The following is a 10,411-nucleotide window of genomic DNA, read 5'->3' on the forward strand; positions in this document are numbered from 1 at the left end:
TGGTAAACCATGGATAACAAAAGGGCTAAAAAATGTGTGTAAAAAGAAAAATAAACTGTATAGAGATTATATAAAACTTAGAACAAAGCCTGCTGAAATGAAATATAAAGTTTATAAAAATAAGTTAGTATTAATTATGAGAAATCTGGCAAACTTAATTACAAAACAGGATGATTCAGAATGACAAATGGAAAGGAGATAGAGTGGTAAAGTCTATGTTTTGAGGGGATATCACTGAAAAAGAAATTATAGCTATTGCAGTAAAATCTAAAAATAAGACATCCACTGACTGTGATGGGTTAGACATGGTTATAGTAAAAAAGACCTTGGATTGTATAATCAAACCTATCTGTTATATTTTTAATCTTTTGTTTTATACAGGTTTATTTCCTGACCGAATGAAAGTGGCAAACATTATCCCCCTTTATAAATCAGGAGACAGACATAGTTTTAACAATTATAGACCGGTATCATTGGTATCACAGTTTTCTAAAGTGCTTGAAAAACTCTTTGCACAAAGATTTGATAGTTTTACTGAAAAACATCAACTTTTAAGTGAAAGTCAGTTCGGATTTCAATGAAACAGATCAACGGCAACAGCATTAATGCAGACCTTCCCAAAGTGTGGGGCCCGCCCCCTAGGGGGGGGGCGCAGAGCCATTGCAGGGGGGGCGCGGCATGAAAAGGGAAAAAAAAAACAACGCTTGGGCACTGCTGGCACGGGCGCCTACACAAACGAAAAGCATGAGATGTTTCCAAACCAACTTCATTCTAAGCCAAAGACTAGAAAATATGGTGAAGCATGTCTTCCCTTTGGCTTCACCTGCACAAGTGCAGAGGTAGGTCTCCCTGCAGAATTGTTTTCCCCTTCGTTGGGAGCAGCGCTGGGCTGTTCAAATCACGGACAAACAGGATCCCACATTCTTGATTTTTAGTTCACAAACACTTGTTGTAATGACTAACTACTCCTGACATGTTGGAGATGTTAGCTCTTTATACAGTAAAGGTACAGTGGGATACAAATAATATCAGGCTGATCCTGCCACAATTTTTTCCCCCAGTTCAAATCACGGACAAACAATATCCCACAGCTGTTTATGTTTTTGAACCCATTTTGCAGAGGGATTTAAAAATGTATTGATAGCAATGTTGAACATTATTACACAGGAAAAAAACAACTACACGTAAAATAATCACACCGTGACTCCTCTGCCTTTCTAAATAGAGGGACAGTAGCTGTGTGTGTATATTTAAGCGTGTAAAACCTGAAGATAGTCAGATTAACAGTATTTCGTCTCTATCTGCTATTCTGCAATTCATCTCATGTAAACAATAGTGTGACGTGAAAAAAGGCACATACCTTTGACGTTGCGTGACGAACTCTGTATTCCTCGTCCACAGGTAAACGCAAAAAAGGAGTTTTAAAAAATCTCAGTTTTCAAAAATACCCGTGTAGGTGCGGACGTAGCGTAAAAGAGTTAGTAGTTTATTTTATTACTACCTGTAATTTATTGCAGATTACTTGTATTTGCTTAATTGTTCACTAAATGTTTGAGGTGTGAAATAAACCGCAATGGAGCAAAATATGTGTGTGTGTGTGTGTGGTTGGAGGATGTTTTTGTGCATGTTGTTAAGATTCAATATTGAGGAAGGGTACAAGAGGTGATCGAAGAATAACCACACCGATCCGGCCGGGTGAAGTCAAACGAAGATTTTAATGAATACACGCGTGGGAAGACAACTCTGTACGCAGACAGGAAGTAGTCTTCGACTTAATCAAAGCATGAACAGATATTTTATAGCATCAGGGTTTGTTTACTGACGCCCCTTCATGCGTCACAGATACATTTTATACATAGATCAGATCAACATCATCATGACTTTTCACCTAGAAAATCATCTTCTATTTTCATGACTAGCCCTTCCTGTCTACCTTTCAGTTCTTGTCTTGTTCCTCTTTCTTGCCGAGACACCAAGAAACGGTTCCTCTTTTACCAAGACAATTTTGCAGTTACAGCCAAACATAACTAACCTCTCCTCTAAATAAATCTAATTTAAAGTGTGTGTGTGTGTGTGTGTTGACCTCACATGCTCTTTGTGTCACCTCTTCACCTACTGTCTGTGTCTCGTCCTCAAATGCTCTTTCTCAATTCACCTGTTGCACTTCTGACCTTTTACCAGACCAGAAGCTCACTGAAACTATGTGTATGTCTTCTACTAAATAAATGTTTTAATCAAGAACCTCTACTTAAACCTTAATATAAAATGACCTGATATAAGTGTTTTGTAAGCATGTATTGCGATTCCTTCTATGGCTCCAAGTCACTTGCACAATAGATTGTCCGAACATCGCGCCGAACAAAGCTTCCGACCCCCAATTAATTGACCGAGCTCCAACTCTTTAATAAGCACAGATATGCATTGTGTATAAAATAGTCATAACTGCTTAAGGCCTTCTTAAAGCTATCTGTTACATTGTTGAAGCCTCGTCTTAGCCTGCGGCTCAAAATAACTTCCTGCTTCTTTCTGCATACAACTTCCTGTCAGCCTGCAACTCAGTCTTTCTGAAAGAGACACTGTTTAAACCTTGGAATGCAATATCCATGCTGCAGATTATATTATTAATGCAATGACAATTATTTAACAATAGCAGTAAAATAATTTCCCTCCTCGACACTCCCCCTTTTGACCTCTGGAACACCAGAGGTCACAATACATTGTGTCCTCACGCAGACCCTTCTCTGGTGGTCTCGAACCTCGAGATCTCCAGGATCCTCGCCCCTCCTGTGGTCGCCGAGATCGATCTTCTGCAAAGGAAACAAAACACCTTCTCTTGCATCTCCCTAACTTATCCTATCTGGGACTCTTTAATCAAAAGCCTGATCCTAATTAACTTCTTAACTTATTGACTTGTATTTATGTATACTCTTCAACGTTACTCATCCCTTTAAAATTCTTTTAAGCGCTGGTTTCTCGTCCAGTTGCTCGCTCTATTTTCCCTTATCTGATCATCAACATCCTGTGCACAAGTTGTCGCTGCTGCAAGTTAATCTACTCCAAAAGAAAACAACCACTTTAATCAATTAAGTTTAAGCATATAAGCAATTACTCCTGTATACATTTCATCATAGCTAAATGCTGCCTTGAAACAACTCCTATGTGTTAACACTAACTTCATTTTAAAACCTCACATTTCCTATGTTATCACCTGTTTTGGTATAACCTTTTTATTTCATTTTGCTCCCTTAATGTAACAATACCTTCTAATTCTAATGTATCAGACTTAACCAAAATATATGCTTTCCTTCCTCTTTGGTCCTTCTTTAAGTTCAGTTAAAAGCTAAATGAATTTAGGGCCTTTTGCCTGGAATCAATACTGTCATGTGTGTTTCTTAACTCTGTGTCTGTAAGCGTGTGCAATCCTTCATGAACTCATATTATCCTCACAGTAGATTGGCTAATCATAGCGCTAGCCAAAGGCTCATGACCCTCCAGAGACAAATTTGAGCCACAACTCCTTTAAAAGCACAAAATGCAATATGTATAAAATAGTTATAACTGCACCTGAAATACAAAGTTAACATCATCATAAACACCTTATGGTCATCAAAGCAATGGGCAGGGCTGCGACCCAATTTAGCCCTGTCTGCGCACAAATTTTAGCCAACTTGTTTTTCAAATTTAGGTTCATCCTCTCTACCTTTCCTTGAGATTGAGGATGAAAGACCGTCCCGAACTTATGTTGCACTCCCAACATCCTCTCTACCTCTTGCAAATCTTTATTCTTGAAGTGAGTACCATTGTCTGATCTAATTCTCTTGGGAAACCCATGCCTTGGAATGTAATGATTGATTAAGCACTTAATCACGCTTTTCGCGTCTTCACATTTGGTCGCCCATGCTTCGGGCCATCCAGTCAGAACATCCACACACACCAACAAATACCTCACCCCACCTGGGCCTGTATCAATCATGTCGGTATAATCAATCACGACCTCTTCTCCTGGCCTTTCTGGCATGAGAAACTTACCAGCTTCAGGTTTTACTGCTGGCTTTGGGTTGTGTGCCCCACAAATTAGGCACGTTCTGGCCTTTTCCAGTATCATCCTTCTCAAATCAGGATGCCACCATCGGCACAAATTTCTCTCCATCTGTTTCACTCCCACGTGACCAAGCCCGTGAGCCTCATTCACCTTTTGTTCCGCCATTTTGGCCGTTAAAGCGGGACGCCCATCTGGCCCCCTCCACAAACCGCCATCTTGCCAGGCTCCTTTGTTTTCCCACACCCCCTTTTCCTCTGGGGATGTCTCCTCCTGAGCCTGTCTAACTTCTTCCATGCTGTTAGTGCTAACCTCCTCTTCTGGGGTTACCTGCACCAGTTGTCTCTGTCCTTTGTAGCCCGCTGCTTCCTTTGCGGCTTCGTCAGCTTTCTGATTTCCTCTTGCCACCATACTGTCTGCTTGTGAGTGGCCTTTGCATTTTATAATACTTACCTCGTCTGGGTCCTCCAGGGCCTTTTTGTGACAGATGGGTGCATTAGTGGCCGTTCTGAACCCGACTCTCTTCCACTGAGCCAGTTCCACATGAGCTGCTCCAAACGCATATGCTGAGTCAGTGTAGATGTTCACTCTCATGTTTTAGCCAACCTCAGGGCTCGAGTTAGGGCTATCACTTCAGCTCTCTGGGCCGACTGTTGTCCCTCGATTTTTCCTTCAACCTGGGCTTTCTTAATACAGTCATGTGGTTCTCCTGACCCCATTAGGTCTGCCATATTTATTCCTTCATGTGTGAATATCAGATTTGGCGCCTCTAAAATTTTGCTGAACCTTTGTTGCGTCAGTGGAGTCATTGTGAATGCCTGTGAGTTCACATAGGCCACTACACTGTGTGTAGTAAGCACTTTCAGTGGGTGTTCCCTCACTATGTGTGCTGTTTTCTGAATTATCTTTGCTACTCCTGCTGCGTGTTGTGTGCATGTGGGATGCCTTGCTTCTGTTGAATTTAATCTTATGCTAACATACATAAGTACATCCCTACCTCCCCCTTTTTTCTGAAACAACACACCATTCACAACTCCCTTTGTTTCTGAAACATCAAGATAAAATGCCTCATCATAGTTAGGTGTGGCCAGATCTGTGGCTCTTGACAAATCCTGTTTTAGTGAAATGAACGCTGTCTCTGTGTGTGTTCATTAACCCCACTGATCTGTGTGCGATCACCCGGCCCAGGAATGTTACCTCTGGCCGGACCAACTGCAGTTTTTCTTTGCTTACTTTGAAGCCACACTCCGCCAATCTGTTCAACACCACGAGCGATGCTGCCGTACAGGCCGCTGCTGACGGGGCTGCAATAAGAAGATCATCAACATACTGTATTAATGTACAGCCCCCTGGCAGTTGACATGGGGACAATGCCTCTTTCAACACCTGATTAAAATTCCTGGTGAGAGTGCAAAGCCTTGTGGTAGGCGTGTGTACCTAAATTTGCGGCCTCTGTATGTGAATGAGAAAATGTCTCTGAGTGACTCGTGCAGTGGGAGACAAAAGAATGCATTCGCTAGGTCAATACATGTGAACCACTTTTGGTCTTCAGTTTTGTGCTTCTATTATGGTCTGTTAAATGGTATGTCAGACTTCAGCCGGAACAGGACAGGCGAACAGTTAGCTAGACCTACATCTGTGGGCCCTGCGGACCACAAAGTACCAGGCAATTTTGAGAGCTCAGCTACTGCATCAGGATGATCCATTCTTTCCCTGCCATGTATTCTGGAGATTTCTTTATGTTCTAAGATCACTGCATCGTTGGACAAACAAGTTATGCGATATATTTTACATTTTGGTGCATACCAGACATTTGGAATTTGGGTGCTTTGCCAGCATGCGTTGTCCAGCGCCCGCTTGACCATTGGTCCCAGATCTCTTGGCCCATGACCCTCGTGGACCGCCAATGTAATGTGAGGGGCTGAATCCTCTCCCACATTGTACCAAGGCAGTTGTTCATCAGTAAATTTCACAGCCGCGGCCACACCTTCTGGTCCAACATAAATGTTATGTGTTTGCACATTCCACGTCTGTCCCTCAAGATCAGACTGGAACTGTTCCCGATAGATATCATTATCTTCCCTATCATAAAAGAGTGTAACGTGGAAAGGATCTCGCGGTGGGGAATAGACGGCCAGGCTCATTATCCAGGGTTTCCACAGCTGATAATGTCTCAGAATGCCTTCTTCCACTAGCCTCCCCCAGTAGATTTCGGCAGTGGGTTGTTCAGAGTTCTGGACTAGATATTGAGTCTTTGAAGGTGATCCCAGTTTCACAAGCAGGTCCCTGCCCATGAGATTTTCCAGGCACCTGTCAGGACACCACATATTGGTGCTTCAAAGTCTGTTTTCCCAGCTGTGTCAATGCTGGATCATCATCATTGACAGCATAGGTTCTGCCGTCCCCACGCTGTTCAGTTTCTCCGGGCTCCATCAGTATTGCTCCCCCTCCCAGCCCCAGTCGGCTACTGGGTACTGGGGGCTGGTGCTGCATTCGGGTTTGGAGCCTGATGTGCTCCCCTGTAAGCAACTCTTTGTCTTGGGCCTCCTCGTGCCTGGGGTTGATAGCCTCGCCTCTGATAATTTCGCTGCGATTCAGGGCATTCTCGGGACCAGTGTCCTTCTGCTCCACAGCTGTAACAGCCAGTCCAAGACACATTGTTAGGATTCCCTGGATTCCGAGCCCTTTGTCCTCCCCTCACGGATCCACCACGCCCTCTCTGCGGTCCACCGGTCCCCCAATTCCCTACGGGTTGACGCTGCCTTGGTGCATTGGCGGGCCAACGGTCATCAGGGTAGAAACCCGGATCCTGATCTGGCCAGTCAGGCACAGGACCGGACTGAGGCCTTGCCACCATTATAGTCTTATTTAGTTCTTTCAGTTCTTTTTTCTTCGCATTATATTTTTCGCGAGCCTCACCCAGCTGCAGCCTAAGCAGCTGCGTCTGTACTTCATCTAACTCTTTCTTTTGTTTGTTCGTCAAATCCTGTTCCCGCTGAAGTCTGTGGGTCACATGTCTCTCCCACTGCACCGAGTCTGCAACGGCAAAATCTGGGTTCTTTTCCAAGTCAACTGCAACCTGGTTGGGCAGCCCTGCCAGCACTGCCGAACGAAACCACGCTCTACTTTCACCCTCCTTCCCCGGATGTATTCCTGTTCCTAACAACCATTGTTCTTTTGCTTTAGCTAAACACTCTCTGGGTGTGTTTTTGGGATCCCAAATAATTTTTGGAATGGCTCCAGAGTTAGGAGTTGGGTCCTTCTCCCGAACTGCATCTGCTAAGTCACTCTGCACCTCATGATATTTCAGGTCATTTGCATATCTGGTTGTTTGAGCTATCTGCTCTACATCTGCTAACCCACCACCCAGCATACAACGTCCGGCCAAAGCGCGAAAGTCGCCCAGCGCTAATTCTTCTCCTTCCCAATGTTCTCCCTTGGTTATTGGTGGAAGTTGTTTAACCAATGCTTCCAAATCTCTCACCTTATAGGCGCGATAAACTGGTTCGTTCTTTGGACCTGCTATCAGAGGCAGACTTAAACCAGGGTCAGGAGCTCCTTGTTCAAAACTCACTTTTCTACTCTTCCTCGACTTTCCTTTTCCCTTTGAGCTCCTAAATATGGGCTGTCTCTGTGCTTGGTCTCTCTTCACACTTCTTTTCCTCAAAATTAGGCTTGTACTTAGTTGGGGCTCAGGTCCTCCATCTTCGTCCTCCTCCTCGTCCTCTTCTTCTGATGACGTCGCACGGTCTTCATTCTCCTCTTCTGGCCCTCCCTGCATTACTCTCTGCTTTATAACCTCCAATGCCGTTAATGCCTCTATGGACGCACGTAGGGCCTCATGCATTTGTCCATACACTTCTCCTTCAGTTTTTAACACCAAGCTCAGAGGTATTTTATCACCCAGCCCTTTCTGTTGGGATGTAATAAGTTGGCTTACCTCAACCTCCATCACTTGGCACTCTTTCTCTGCTGATTTTAATGCTCCAGGTGAAGCCAAACGAATAGCTTCCTTAAGCTGTTCAAGCTGATCCTTCAGAGGTTTGCATCCCCTTTTCCCACTAGGTGTCGCACCCGAGCTGTCAGCCATTCTCTGAAACACAGACTTACCTCTTCCAATGGCGTTTGTCGACTCTTCCTTCTTGGTCTAGGTCACCCAGACACGCTTAACTTTCGGTTTCAGTCTTCGTCTCGCTGTTCTCGCAACCACTGGCTCCTCTTCCCCTGCTCGGTGATACACAAAGTTTAACCCAGCACTTTAGACGCTGTCCTCGCGTTCTCAAGCGTTGACACTCAATCAAAATTATTCGCCCTCAAAGTGTTAATATATGACACCAGCAACCCTTATGCGCAACGCGCTCACCTCCGTATACTTACCTCTCCAATAGTTCCTCGGATTAGTGTTTTTTCATTTATTTTAAACCCATTAACGGCGCTGCGCGTCCCTTATATACTTTACAGCAACACACCCTCAAGGGTCCCTCAACTTGTCCCGTACTAATAAGTCTAAAACCAAGAGATCACCTTTATGACATTATGTCAAAACTTTCTCCATGTTGCACAGCCTGCCACAGGTTTAACAAAAAAATCGCTGCCCGAGAAGGCTCCCACATATCAAGGTGGTCGTTTTCACAAACTTCCAGCAGACCCTCAAATAAACAAAAACAACGACCCAGGCAGGCTTCCAGTTCAGCCTCCTCAATTTCTATGCACACTGAAAACTCATGGGGAGATTCTTCTGTCTCCCCGTGTCCTACACAATTCACCTCCAAATGATCCCCTACAATTGAAATTTCAGTGTGGAATGACGCAGAGATTAACATTTCCTTATTTATTCACTATATGTAACCTGAATTTTCTCTCTCTTATCAAATAACAAAGGTTATCTTTACAATTTGTTATTGAACTACTAATTAAGTTGCTTTTTATGGTGTCAGTGATAAACTGCCCCTAAAAAGTCCACTTTATTGCGTGCTCATTGAGTTACTCCTATCAAAACTATTCAACAAGTTTAATTTACACATACTCATTAATTTGTCACGCTTATTAGTGGCTCATGGTTGCTTAAAGCCTATGTCTGACTTGACCACAGAGTTAGAGCATCATTCAATCCTCTCAGGATGACCACTCCACTTACTCTGCATCCAGTCAGCTCATGAATTAACAACCCTTGCAGACTGTAACCCTTTTATTTTTTGTTTATGCCTTCAAATCCACCTTAAATCTTCTTTACCTAAACGTTGGTTTTAAACACAAACAATTCTTATATTCTATTTTGAAACGCTGTCACCATTCATATATTTACAATGTTGTTATTTACTAAGCCAGCATTTTAACTGCAGACATTTATCCACATTTGCAAACAATAGTTATAGAGCTGAATGACACACAAAACCGAAAGCATAGTCCTCTCATGCGCTCTGCATCAGCTGCCTCATTTGCATGCACACACACTCTTCATCTAAGAATAGCAGCAGGCAGTCAGTGCATTGCTGACTCGACCCACAGAGATCTTTTTAATACAGAGACGTCTTATATTTACAACTGCACAGATTTTAAACCTTTTAACACCTATCGAATTTCGACAAATTTAACATAACCGTTTTTTGCGATCAATTAACCAGTATCAAGACTTTAACTGTTTCTGGCCTCATTTCTAAAATCCCTAACTCAATTTAAAAGCGTCAACCAACCCAAACTTTGCCTGAAGCTCTATTTTTGGCATTTCACAGCCAAGGCTTACCCCGAAGTGTTAAGTTAAAGTTACACGCCCGAAGACCACTTCTGCTGGCCAAAAAAGCGCAGATACCGTTGCAAACGGTAAGGAGACTCTAACTCCTAGCTTAATTCCGGGATGCCCTGTACCCCACAGCTAAACCACACTGAACTAACCCTCTTCGCCGAGAGGTCAATGTCGCGCGTCCACGACAAGGAGGGAGCGTAACCTCCGGGCTCTGCGCTTCCTAGCAGACTCGAACTGCCGTTCTAGAATAATTTATAATATTTTGAAACAACAATCAACACCCGAAACAAGTGTATAACTGAAGTAGGTGCAACCTAGTGGTCAAATGGAGACTCCAACTCACAAAATGACCGCTCAGGTCCACTCTTATGACCAAATTTGGACTCTAACCAACACAATAACCAATTCCCTACCAAACTACTTGAGACTCTAACTCAATTTCTTTGGGACTTCAACCCAGTATTTAAACTTTTCTTATCAGACTCTTAACTACTTTCATTTCTTCTTAGCAGAACTCTAACTGCTTCAACTCATGAGATTTTCATCAAAATCAAAACAGACATGCACCAGTAACTTCAGTGAGTAGACTTAAATTTTATCATGTCCAATTTGGCACACTTTGGAAATAA

This window comes from Mchenga conophoros, linkage group LG3 (assembly GCF_057382185.1).
Source record: "Mchenga conophoros isolate Kocher_MC1m ecotype Shallow Benthic linkage group LG3, M_conophoros_male_GT1.1, whole genome shotgun sequence".
Classification (NCBI taxonomy): Eukaryota; Metazoa; Chordata; class Actinopteri; order Cichliformes; family Cichlidae; genus Mchenga; species Mchenga conophoros.